At 34.9% G+C, this 13227-nt stretch overlaps 2 long non-coding RNA genes across 14 annotated transcripts in view; one reads left to right on the forward strand and one right to left on the reverse strand.

Annotated features, from left to right (window-relative positions):
- Positions 1–13227, forward strand: part of LOC135321303 (uncharacterized) — a 277107-nt gene that overhangs the window by 94703 nt on the left and 169177 nt on the right. The gene's annotated exons all lie outside the window — the stretch shown is intronic.
- The window catches only part of LOC105092120 (uncharacterized), a 207766-nt gene that overhangs the window by 26009 nt on the left and 168530 nt on the right, over positions 1–13227 (reverse strand). For 7 of the 10 annotated variants that reach the window (XR_010380944.1, XR_010380949.1, XR_010380950.1 and 4 more), the window contains 3 exons: positions 12639–12771; positions 8701–8879; positions 6215–6282 (listed from right to left, as the gene is read on the reverse strand). This is a non-coding gene — a long non-coding RNA (uncharacterized LOC105092120). Of the gene's footprint in view, positions 1–3803; positions 3884–6214; positions 6283–8700; positions 8880–12638; positions 12772–13227 lie in introns of all 10 variants that reach the window. The other 3 variants (XR_010380951.1, XR_010380947.1, XR_010380945.1) reach the window with 2 other exon arrangements.

Here is a 13227-nt window from a genome sequence, read left to right on the forward strand (position 1 = left end):
CATTTCCATCTGGCTTTTTCTTTTGCACTTGGAAAATATATAATTGAAAGAAAACATTTACTTTGTTTTATATTATTTATTAATATGTCTCATATGACATAGAGGCAATGTTAAATAGTTTATAGTCACCAGGAAATGTAAGACTCCAATCTCTTTCTTAATGATGGGCTTCTGAGGAAGCATTAGCTACAACTGTACTTTATTTAGATAAAGTCCACACGTTATTTTTAAAAATTTGTAAAGTTTATTACAGATTACTATTTCAAATTATGAATATCTGAACGATTTAATGCAAATGGAATAGCCACAGAAATTCTTGAGAATGGAGATGTATTGTGTAATGGGTAGAGTGTGCTTGTGGAGTTCAGCAAAGCCAGCCGTGTAGCTGAGCTGCTTCACTTACTAATTGTGTGGACTTGGGCAAGTAATTTAATCTCTCATTCTCAGTATCTTTGTAGAAAACAAACAATGCAAGAAAATTTTGAGAGGAAGAAAGATTCAACACAACAACAACTACAAAAGCATTTGTAGGTGTATTAGGATTTTCCAGAGAAACAGAACTAAGAAGATACATATACACACACATACACATATATATGCAGATCATTATAAAGGGTTGGCTTATGTCATTATGGAGACTGACAAGTCCCAAGGAATATGGTTGGCAAGCTGAAGACCCAGGAGAGCTGATGGTATAGTTCCGGTCTGCAGGCTGGCTGGCCTGAGTTCCAGGAAGAGCCAATGTTTTAGAAGTCAGAAGGCAGAGGGAAAAAAAATACGTCCCAGCTAGAGGGCAGTCAAACAGGAGGAATTCCCTCTTAACTCTCAGGAGTGTCAGCCTATTTGCTCTATTCAGGTATTCAACTGATTGGGTGAGACCCACACATTGTGGAAGGCAATCTGCCTTACTCAGCCTCCTGATTTAAATGCTCATTTCATCCAGCCATGTCACAGTAACAGCCAGGGTGTTCGACCAAATATCTGGACACCTCATGGGCCAGACAAGTTGACACATAAAATTAACCATCACAATAGTTAATTAGAAAAAACGTAGCTGTAAGGCCTTGAACAATGTCTGGCACATAGTAAATGCTAAATAAAGGCCTATATTAATATTAGTAGTAATTTACTATAAAATAACAACAACTTTTTAAACATATACCTTTCAATAAACAAAGGGGTGGTGAGCATTTTATGTACTTTTTAGAAGGGCTGTGATTGAAATTGATATGATAATCTCAACTCTCTGCTTAGATTACTGGGGTCAAGGGCCAAAGCCAACTTACTTAATTCCCTGGGGCTTTTCATTTCCAAATGTATTGAACAGAACCACTCTGAGTCTTGGGGTAAAACACTTCAACTTTCACATCATTGAAATATAATCTTGGACCTGTGCTGGGGACCCCACCGTTATATTTAGTCTCCAGATAACCAGTAAAGCCTGAACCACTGAGTAATAATTTATGGCCTAAATTAAAGAACTCAGAGAAGCTAGAAGGGTCTTTCCAAAACACACATTTCTGCCAAGGCAGAGTTCCCTGTGTAAACTGATGCTGGTTTTATACTGTTGGAGGAGAATGAAACTACAAGATTGCCTTGGCATATTCTCACAAAGGAATGTTTTTATATTTTCTCATCCTGATTTGGGCTTATTGGAGTTTGGCAGGAGAGAACCACTGACTTGGCTAGTAGGACTTCCAGCTGGAGTTTTTATATGTGAGATACAGGTTTATTTTCTTTAAGCTACCTCAAAATTGCAAACAGCCATAACTAATTTGCAGGGAGTAGAACCAGGTATGGTTAATGGATCCCAGCTCATGAAACGATAATAAGGCTAGTGATTACATCATTATGTGTATTTGATTGCGTCAAGCAAAAAGAAAAGAAAAGAAAAGAAAAGAAAAGAAAAGAAAAGAAAAACCTAAGTGCATATGAAGCCCATATTCAGTACGGGGAAAATTCTTTTAATTATCACAAATGTGAAATTTGAGAATTCAGCCTTTTTCTACTGATGGAAATGCCCTCACAAATGTAGTGTGTAATATAATGTATATTTTTAATGAGTATCATACAAAAATAGAATTTATCACATTGCCTGTGTTTATGAGACACAACTGTGTAGCAGTCTTATGACTAACACTGGTTTGTGAAATCAAATTGATTTTGCATCTCAAAATACCAGACCATGTCCTAGAATATCTGAGGTATCTGCTGGTGAAGCATGAAAATTACAGAAAAGTCTGTCACTATTTTTAATTCATCCTACTCCTCACCATAATCATCACCTAACTCTTACAAACTTCTTACATATATTGGATGGATTTATATAATACACTTCCAAGGGATTCCTCTATCCTCAGTTTGGAGTTTTAGATGATGACATAAATTAATTTCAGATAGTCTCTTCATAAAATCTCCCTCTATGAGCTGTAGGCCAAAGACTGGCCTCCTAACACAACTGTGTGAGGTACACTCAGTTGTCAATATTGCAGAGCACAATTTTGGGGACAGTGCTTCCAGAGTAAACTGACAGCATAATGAAACAGAAAACTGAAAGGGCCAGGATATCTAGAAATATTTTAATTAGAAAACTATGACTTTGAGAAAGAGATTACTCTGCCTAACCTGAGCCAACAAGCAACACTTACTCCATTGGCCTGAGTGACACCCTAGGGAAATTTCATTTGTGTTTGTTGATTTAAGAATACTCTTGTCATGATTTCCAATGTTCTATTTTCTAATGCTTAATAAAACTCATACCCTTTTGTTTCCTATTTATTTTATCTTTAACTCTCTTTTTCTTGAGGTATGCTTACATAACCTAGAATGAACTCTCTTTCTTAAAGAAACATGGCTTAAAGAATCAGTAAGTTAAAATGTATCAACCATTGGCTTTCTATTATTTTTGTTTTCATTGGCTTATTGTTACAACAAGTACTTCAGAATTCACTTAAAAATATCTGGGTCTCAGCCCACTAGAATCAAGGAAATACAGATTTTCCTGGGTAGGATCATAGAAAAGGAAATTATCCTGTAATAAGCTGTAAAGTGAAGACTTGCTAACACAAGCAAATGTCTCTCAGGAGAACTGAAGCATGATGCTGGTAATAACTGGAATTCATAGAAGAATGTTTTACTCCTCTGATCAAGTTTAGAAAAATCACTACCGCCTTGATAAAAAAGACATTGTGTTATATTTCACTATTTTTAACCACTCCACATTTGAAAACAATTAAACATCTTTTTATGTAGTGTCTGTGTCAGGGTCCAAAATTATTGTGTAAAAGCTAGGACTTTGTTCCACACATAAATAATACAAATGTTATTTGAAGTATCTTTACTGGTTCATTTCACTCTTCACTGAAATAGAGTTGTGTTCACAGCTTCAACAAGAATGCATCTTCCTTCATACTTGGAAGTAATGTTTTTTTTTTTAAAGTTTGTGGGAAACGTCACAATTATAGATAATTTCCATTTTATTAGGTATGACAAGCTAATACTATGGAACAAGAGCAACCCTTCATATGTGGGCTTTACATGTGCCTCCAGGACCAGGATATTTATCCGGTATTTACTCTGTGGTTTAGTTCACTCCCAGTTCTATTGATGTGACCTCACATTAATAAACATATGAGAAAACCTTGAGAGGAAACTGGATTCTTAATCTCCATCCTCTAAGCATAGGAGGTGGTAATAGGGCAGAAAAACAATACTATTGTATTTCTGAGAAAATAGAGGCAATCAAAATATAGCTCTGGATTCTTATTTTTAGGAATTTTCTTGACAGAACTTAATTCTCTTACCTCAGTTTGTACACATCACTTATGTTAGAATCAAACCAGACCAGGAGGTTAAAGTGTGTTAACCAGCGCTTCTCACTGCACTTACAAACAGAAAAAAAGAGGGGTGTGGGAGTAAACAAGAAGGCAAATAGATTCAAACCTACAAAATAGAAAACTTCAGGTCCAGAGACTGCCTGAAATGTCTACCACGGAAATTGAATCACAAAGAGATTTTCTTTGGAAATTTTTCCCTAAGGTAGGAAATTTATTTAAAGGAATAATATCAATGTGTGTACAGAATTACTGGTAATTATGATTGTGTATTTATTGTATTAATTAGCCTGTGGCTGATTTTCAACATCTATATGGAATTTTAAAAACAATCAAATAAGAGGCAAATTCAATTAATAACTTTCTCACAAAAATACAATTAAGCAGATCTTTCCTCCTTGGGACTGGAGAAAGAAAATTGTTCTAAACCTCCTGGATACAGAACATTTTTGCATCATGTAATTCAGCCATTTGTGGACATAATTGGTATTCTGAATTAAATACTTGAATGATATTCTGATAGACTCTAGTGAGATTAAAAACTCCTCTGGGAGGTTAGGATTGCCGACTCGACTGATGGGTTAGTTTAGTCATCTTTAGGCAATCCTGCATTGGACTACCTCCTTATTTAATACTACCTTCTTTCCGTCTTCACCCATCCCCTCCCAGCTACGGCTTTTTATTTCTTCTCTTACTTCAAGTTTCAAATGTAATTCTGACATATGGTTATGGTATTTTTTTCAGGGAAATTTATGTAACATCACATTAATCCCAGTGAATGTGAAAGCATGTATTGATCAGTGAAAATAGTGCTGTGTGTTAAATTTGTCAGAACCATGAGCTATGGTAGATGGCACAGCTCAAATCTGCACAGCCTGTACAATATGACAGGCTCTATTCTGACCTCTTACGTCTTTTACTGTCTCATTCATCCTCAAAAACGCCACACATAAAAGTGCTACCCTCCTCATTTACCAGTGAAGAACCTGAACTACAATGAGATTAGGAAGTGATCAGGTCCTCACAACAATGAGAAATACATGATATATTTTATATATTTGATTCATTTCAAGCAAGCACAAAAATAATAAATTACCAGTGATGATAATCATAGCCATTAAGTTGTAACATTTCAAAATTGACAATTTATTTAATCACCAAAGACAAATAACATTAATTTCTTATTTATGAAGTCTCCATAATAAAAAAGATTTCAATGTGATGACATATATAAGCACTTTACAGAAAAAAAAACTCTTTAATGTACATGGGAAAGCCATTTATTCACCTCTTCTAAATATTATATATCAGTTAAAATGTTTCAGGAATCTGGCATTACTGAGCTGTGTTTCAGTATTTTAACTTTAATGATTTATGTATCTCAATTGTGAAAATATAAAGTTATACGTATAGTTGGGTTTCATATAAATGTCCATATTAATATATTTATTCTTTTCTTCTAAAATAGTATGAATGACAAGAATGTAAATTGGTGCAGCCACTGTGGAAAACCATGTGGAGATTTTCAAAAAACTAAAAATAGAAATATCATATGATCTAGCAATTGCACTTGGGTATATATACAAAGAAAATGAAAATACTAATTCTAAAAGATACATGTGTCATGTTCATAGTAGCATTATTTACAGTAACCAAGATATGGTGGCAACCTAAGTGTCCATGAACAGATGAATGGATAAAGATGATGTGGTATACACACACACATACACACACACACACACATATAATGGAATACTGTTCAGCCATAAAAAAGAATGAAATTTTCCATTTACACAATAACATGGATGGGCCTAGAGAGTATTATGCTTGGTGAAATAAGCCAGGCAGAGAAAGACAAATACTCTGTGTTATCCCTTATATGTGGAATTTCCAAAAAAAAAAAAAAACAAACAAATGTCTACAACAGACTCACAGATAAAGAGAACAAACTAATGGTTACCAGGGGGAGAGAGATGTGGGGGCAAAGACAGAGGTATGGGATTAAGAGATACAAACTACAAGGTATAAAATAGATAAGCAACAAGGACATATTGCACAGCACAGGGAAATAGAACCATTGTTTCTGAATAACTGTAAATGCAGTATAATCTAGAAAAATATTGAATCAATATGTTGTACACCTATTATTATTATAAATCAATTATACTTCCATTTAGAAAAAGGAAGAAAAGAAAAAGACAAAAATACCCCCAAATAGTATGAACTACTATAATATTTAGCACCCACTGAGAAAGCTTATTCATACAGTGCGTGTATTTAAATATTGGTGAAATGTATGTTATGTAAAAGGCAATAAACATGATTGATGAAATGTTCAGTCTGTTTCACTAGATCTCCCCAAATATTTTAAGTATCCTTACCTCAAGTCATAGACTCCTTCTCCAGTCATTAAAACGTTATTGAGCTCTCAGCTTTGTAACTATAGTTCCTAAGGACAGAGCAGAAGACAAAAGTAAAACATCTGTGCCTTCATGGATCTTATAATCTAGTGGCAGAGGGTAGAATAAACTACTTATTGGGTTATATCAGAGTTTATCAACTTTGGAACAACTGACATTTTTCACCAGTAATTCTTTATTTTTGTTGTGGGGCGCTGTCTGTTTATGGCACGGTATTTACTAGCACGCATGGCTTCTACACACTAGATGCCAGGACCCCTGCCTCGATAGTCACGACAATCAAAAATGTTTCCAGATAGTTCTGAACATCCCTGAGGTTGGAATGTGTGTGTGTATGTGTGTGTTGGGGGTCGGGGGAGGAGTGGAGAGTTGTCCTTAGTCGAGAACTACTGGGTTAGATAATGATAGTGCTTTGGAGAAAAGCGAAAACTGAAATAGGGTTGGATTGTGTGCTGGATGGGCCAATGGAGATTTTAAATCATCCCCCCCTAATTCTCACTAATTGCCAACTTCATGGAGAGTAGAGGAACCCAGATGTGTCTTCAGGAAGAAATGCCCCCCCACTTGAAGGTCTTTGGAGAGCTGTGTTCACCTGTGTCAAATATCACCCAGCACAATCCTTCTCCTATTGCTGAGGTGAGGACAAATGTTTTGAAAGCAATTTAAAGGTCCCATACACCATAGAAATATGGCTTGATGGCTGAAGTTTACAGTTCCACCAAAATCCGCTCAAGAGCAACTGTCAGGCATGAGACTGTACGTGTCCCAGCAATCAATCCTGTGCTGTCTCCTTAGGACGTAGGATTTCTTTGCTCCACGAATATACTTAGCTATGGCCACTTGATGAGTATTATTTTAAGTAGTCTATATAGATTATCTCATTTAAATTCTCAGTAATTTTATGCCCTCATTTACTATGCTATTCTTCCCCTCATACCAGTTTCCTGTGGCTGTTTCAACAAATTATGCCACACTTTGGTAGGGTAAACCAAGGAAAACCATTCTCTCACAGTTCTGAGGTCCAGAAACCTGAAATCAAGGTTTCAGCAGGGCTAAGCTTCCCCTAAAGGTTTGAGGGGAGAATCTGTTTTTCTAGCTTTGGTGGCTTTAGGCATTCCTGGTTGTTCCTTAGCGTGTGGCCACATAACTTCAGTATCTGCCTGAATCTCTGCATCATAGTCTCCTTTATGTGTCTCATCTCCCTTTGGTTTTCTCTTACAAGGACATTTGTGATGCCACTTAAGATTCCCCTGGATAATTCCAGACAATCTCCTCATCTATGATCCTTAGTTTAATCACACATTTTAACTTATCAGGTCATATTCACTATTTTTCCTAAATAATGTAACATTAGAAGTCCCAGTGATTAGAACTTGGTATCTTTGGATGGCCATCATTTAACGTACCACATTCCCAACTTCTAACTTTTATGTGCTCAAATCAGTACAACTGACTGGCTCTTAGAATGTGTTTGCCATATTAACTTCCCTGGGGCAGAAACATGCCAGGGTTTTATTAACAGCCATCCTCAAGAAAACTACTAAACCCTGCTAACACATTTCAGAAGAAAAGAATGCAGACAAATGTAATTCATGAACTTAAATATAATAATCCTTAATAAAATATGGGGGGAATAAATAGCAGAGATCTTGAAAAAGACAGCAAATTGCCACTAAATGGAGTTTATCACAAAAAAGTGGATTTGCTTCAAAATTCTAATATCAACCAATGTAACTCATCATGTAAAAGATACAATCAGATCATTTCAATAAATGCAGAAAACACTTTGAAAAAATTCAATACCAATTTTTGACTGAAAGAGTCAAACTAAGACTAGGCAAACTAAGAACAGAGCGGCAGCCCTTAGTGCTCTGTACATGCTCTCTCCATTGACATACATTGATTGCACGTCCTAGTCAGGAACGAAAATGCAAAAAATGAAGTAAGATGAACTAATTTTTAAAAGCAAAAAGAAACACTGTTCATATGGAACCATATTTATAAAGAAAGTACAAAGGCATCTTCCACAAAATTATGAGACCTATTAAGGGAGTTCTCATGGCCACATAATTTGTCAATATATCCAAACCAGTTTTATCTCCAATCATCTCCCACAAACATTTGAAAAGAGAAACTAAAGGTGATTTAAATGAAAAGTTATACCATGTTTATTGATTGAAAGACATAAAATATTTTAGATACTGATTTTCTCAAGTTGATCCACCTAGTCAGCATAATCCCAATCAACAATAGTCTTTTTTTTTGACAACCTGCTCTAGAATTTGTATGGCAATGCAAAAGAGAATCAATCAACCAATCAATAGTACAATGTGAAATACATACTATTTTATTTCAAAAATAACTATTAAATTACAGTAATCAAAAGAGTTTAGCATTAGTATAAAGATAAATACATAAATGGAAAAATTATTTAAATAGATTCTTACCTATGTTTTCAACTGTGTTTCAACAAAGGTATGAAAATAACTCAATATTGAAAGGAAACTCTTTCAACAAGTGGTGGTAGAAATGCTAGAGATATATATATATATATACGGAAAACAGAATGAACTTCAAAACCAGCCTCATTCCATATGCACAAATCAATTCATGATTTATCATAGTCCTAAAAAATATAAAGTTATAAAAGAAATAAGAGAATATTTGGGAACCTTGAAATAAGTAAGATTTTCTATAAAAACCATTAACAGTAAAATAAAAGATATATTTGAATTCAGTAAAATTAAAACATGTTAATAAGATGAAGCTATGTAGAGGAATATCTTTGCTGTGATGGCCTGATAACGTTGCATATCTCCACACAAGCTACTGAAGTCTGGTCAGAATGCCCAGTTCTCCATCTAATGAAAGCGTGGGAGGTCTGTGATGAGCTGCTACAAGGCCATTTCCTGCCGCCTCTTTATTTTCCTGAAAGACCAGCATGGGACAGTTCCTTCTCATTGCCTCTGGGTTCTGGTGCGGAATGAGGCGTTCTGCTTCATCTCCCTTAGGATGTAGTTGCAGATTATAGAACTGTCTAGCTGTCCACAGACTCATCCCCTCAGCAGCAGGTTGCCCCATTATTAATGTTACAGTCATCCAGACCCCTTTGCTTTGGTGTTGTTCTTGTAAGAGAAGGGACCTAGGGAGGTGGCACCTTTGATTTCCTTGATTATGCTCTCTATGTAAGGAATATGCTATCGAAAGCTCTTTCCTGTACTGGCTGGACCCGTGAGGCCTGCCTTTCCTTGGCAACCTCAAGGAAGTGAAAATTAAAGGTACAGATTGGGAGAAAACATCTGCAGTAAATCTATCAACAAAGCACTCATATCCAGAATATACAAAAAACTATTGCAAATTGATAACAATGTGTAAAACAAAGCAATTTTTAAAACATGGGCAAAAAATTTGACTTGAATTTCACATAGGAAGATATATAATGGCCATTTACCCACTGAAAAGTGATCAACATCATTAATCCTACTGGGAACACAAATTAAAGCAACAAAAATAGTAACTTTGGAACTGTTTGACAGTTTCTTATAAAGGTCAATGTATACCTCCCCTCTGACTCTGCAATTTTCACTTCTTTGTTATCTGTGAATTTACCCAAGAAAAGTGAAAAAATATATATTAACAGAAAGATTTGTTCAGGATAGCAACTTTATTATTGATAGCCATAACTAGAAACAATGTAAATCAAGAAATCATACCAAATTATGGTAAATTCCAACAATGGAATACCACTCAGTTAAGAAAAAATAATGAACTACTATTTTCATAGCATCATGAATAAATCTCAAAAATTTTATTGAATAAAAGAAACTAGGCACAAAGTATACATACTGACAATTCCATTTGTATGAAGTTTATGAACAGATAAAACTAGTGTATAAATTAAATAAACTACAAGGATATATTGCTCAGCACTGGAAATAAAGCTAATATTTTATAACTTTAAATAGAGTATAATCTATAAAAATATTGAATCATTATGCTATATACCCAAAACTAATATTGTAAATCAACTATACCTCAAAAAAAAAAAAAAAGAACAGATAAAACTAACCTACAATACTACAAATAATACTTGATGTATACCAGACATGTGGGTAATTACTAAGGTGGTGGAAATGTTCTATGTATTATGGAAATTTTGCTTATAAGGATGCAAATATTTGTCACAACTAATTGCATAGTACATTCAAGATATCTAAACATTTTACTTTATGTGATTTTTCCTTAAAAATACTAACAATAATAATTGTGGAAGAAACAAAGCTTTGTATGTTTTCTTCCTTTGATGTAATATACCATAGTAAAATGCAGTTTTAGAAGACAGATTACTTAGTTTTAATTTTTGGCACAACCCTTTTCACTGTGGAATATTGGGGAACTTACTTACCCTCTTTAAGACTTACTTCTCTCTGTTGCAACGTAGAACTATTTACAGTACCAGCAATGGAGTGTTGTGAGAATTAAATGCAACAATGTGTTTAAAGCACTTAGTAGACTGCAGTCATTGCATAATTTTTATTTTATGCAGTCACATATATGCATATTCTGTCCCTACAAATCTGATGCTGCTTTGAACTATTCCTGTTTTCTTCTACCAAACTTCTTACTTCATTGACCTGAAGAAGAAAAATGTAGTTGATCTGACAACTTAAATAAAGTTTTACTTCCTTATTTTGAGAAGAGACTGCCACTCATGGAAGGAAGATGAGGACAATAAATCTAGATAAAATAATGATTGCTGAGCACAGCAGCCAAAACTATGCTGACTTTGTAAAGGTCAGCTCTTCTTTCTCTTTTTTAAAAATTTAACTTATTTTTTAAATTTTTTAATGGAGGTGCTGGGGATTGAACTTAGGACCTCAGGCACGCTAAGCACACGCTCTACCACTGAGCTCTACCCCAGTCCCCAGCCCTACTGTCATCACACACAGAGAAGAGTTGTGGGGAAAAGGTTACTTTCGTTCTGTGATACATCAACAGTTTAGCTGAGCGTGTTCTCCGGGGCCACGAGACTGACCTGCTCTGTCTTCTGCGGCAGCCTGCTGTGCGCTTCTCCCGTATCTTTGCCTCAGTCTTCACTGTCCCCACCATCAGCACTGCGAGGAAAATTCTTCCTGGACTCCCTTTTGTCTATCCACCCCCTTCTGTTTCTATCAAGGCCATGAGTGAATTCCATCTGCTCCATAAGTTTCCCTCTGGGTGTAATTTCAATATTTCCTTTTTAAATTTTATTTGACGTTACAGTGTAATGTCTCACTGTAGTTGTATTTACTTCAAGAGTCATCTCTTCCCACTTTCAAATAATAAGCATCTTAAGAATGAGGACACCAAAAAGCAACAAGTTCTTTAGAAACAAGCACAAAGATATGCTTTTCGATGATGAAATGGATGTGAAAGAATATGTGGCTAAGCTAATTGGTGTTTTAGACAAAGAAGGTGAAGTCCTGGAAAACCTAAGGAACCTGTCTGTACAAGGGTCTTAGAGCAACAATATATTATCTGCTTGAATGAAAAAAACTTGGCATCCTGGTTGCAAATCTTAATCTGCCACGTTTTTAGCTTGCCACCTTGGGCAAGTTTATTCAAATTGTTTCCTCATCTATAAAATATCCTTGGCTTTTTCTCTGATAAAATTGAACCTGATCTTATAAAAGAAATATTTTGGAAAGGCACCTTTTAAAGAAGCATTTGCTACTTTAACATTCTATTTATTTATTAATTCAAGAAAGTTATGCATGTTTTTTAAAAATAAGATGTTATATTTTATTTATGATGATAATTTTTCTCCATAGACACATATCATTCTGTTTATTCTTACATTTTTCTATATTGAATATCATTATGTGAAACAGAAATGATAGCAGAAATTCATCCATTGTCATGACCTCTAATTAAAACATGTAACCTTAACTTAAAACTGTATATATGTAAATACATATATGTTTAAAGCAAATGGAGAGGTAAGAATTATTTTAAAATAATTACATACAAGGTATGCCCTTATTACTAAAATCTAAATTAACTCTGTCAGTGGAGATTAAATAAACGATGCATTAAGTGTTAGCATTATTACCGAGAGGCTGGGGACACTGGGTGCACGTCTGAATTTGCAACAGAGTACAATTTTTATGTTACTAATTACTTGATATTTTGCCTCTTAAGATAAAGCCCTTGTTTCTCAACCACACAAAAGCATTTCAGATTAATTAAGCCTTCATTAATAAATAATTAAGCATTTTTTCTCTACATTGCCTGAAAGCAGCTGTAATTTAGATCTTGCCCATGTTGCTAATTTGATGTCCAGCAAACAGACCTGCCTATGGAAATTTTGTAAATCAAGCTGACATATTAGCCATAGTTTACTTGCCTTCCAATTCCTCTTGGTTGTTGATAGTGCAAATCAAGCCACATGAGGGATAACCTGTCAGGAGACACTGCTTTGGGAAGCCACACTCAAATTAATACTGACTGTTCAGAGCTGTTATATGGAACATTTCTCTCTGTAATTAAGAAGACAAACATGGCAAAGAATATGCTGCTTCATCAAGTTTTGCATGTGAATCATTCCCAAAGTGAACTTTTAAAAAGAGCCCGATGAATTCTGTCAGGAAATAATAAAATATAAACCATCATGGTAGTTTAACATAGCTAAGTAATCAAATAAATATAAAAGTATGAGAAATACATTTGATAATTGAATTACAGGTACTATAAAGCTTATACACCAAACTCAGACATACAGAAGTGCACATGATATCATCAATACATTAGAGTCCATTACACGTAGACTATTGAATTCTAGACAGTTTTCTTGAAGACCAGTTTCTCTCTGAGATGACCCAGAGGTTGACGTTAACTCACTGAGACCATGTCTTATTCATCATCGAACTCCTGGCCTCTAGATTAGATCCTCGCACATGGAAAACATACAGTAAAAGTTGTATGTAAGTAGAATT

Source organism: Camelus dromedarius, chromosome 5 (genome assembly GCF_036321535.1).
Source record: "Camelus dromedarius isolate mCamDro1 chromosome 5, mCamDro1.pat, whole genome shotgun sequence".
Lineage (NCBI taxonomy): Eukaryota > Metazoa > Chordata > Mammalia > Artiodactyla > Camelidae > Camelus > Camelus dromedarius.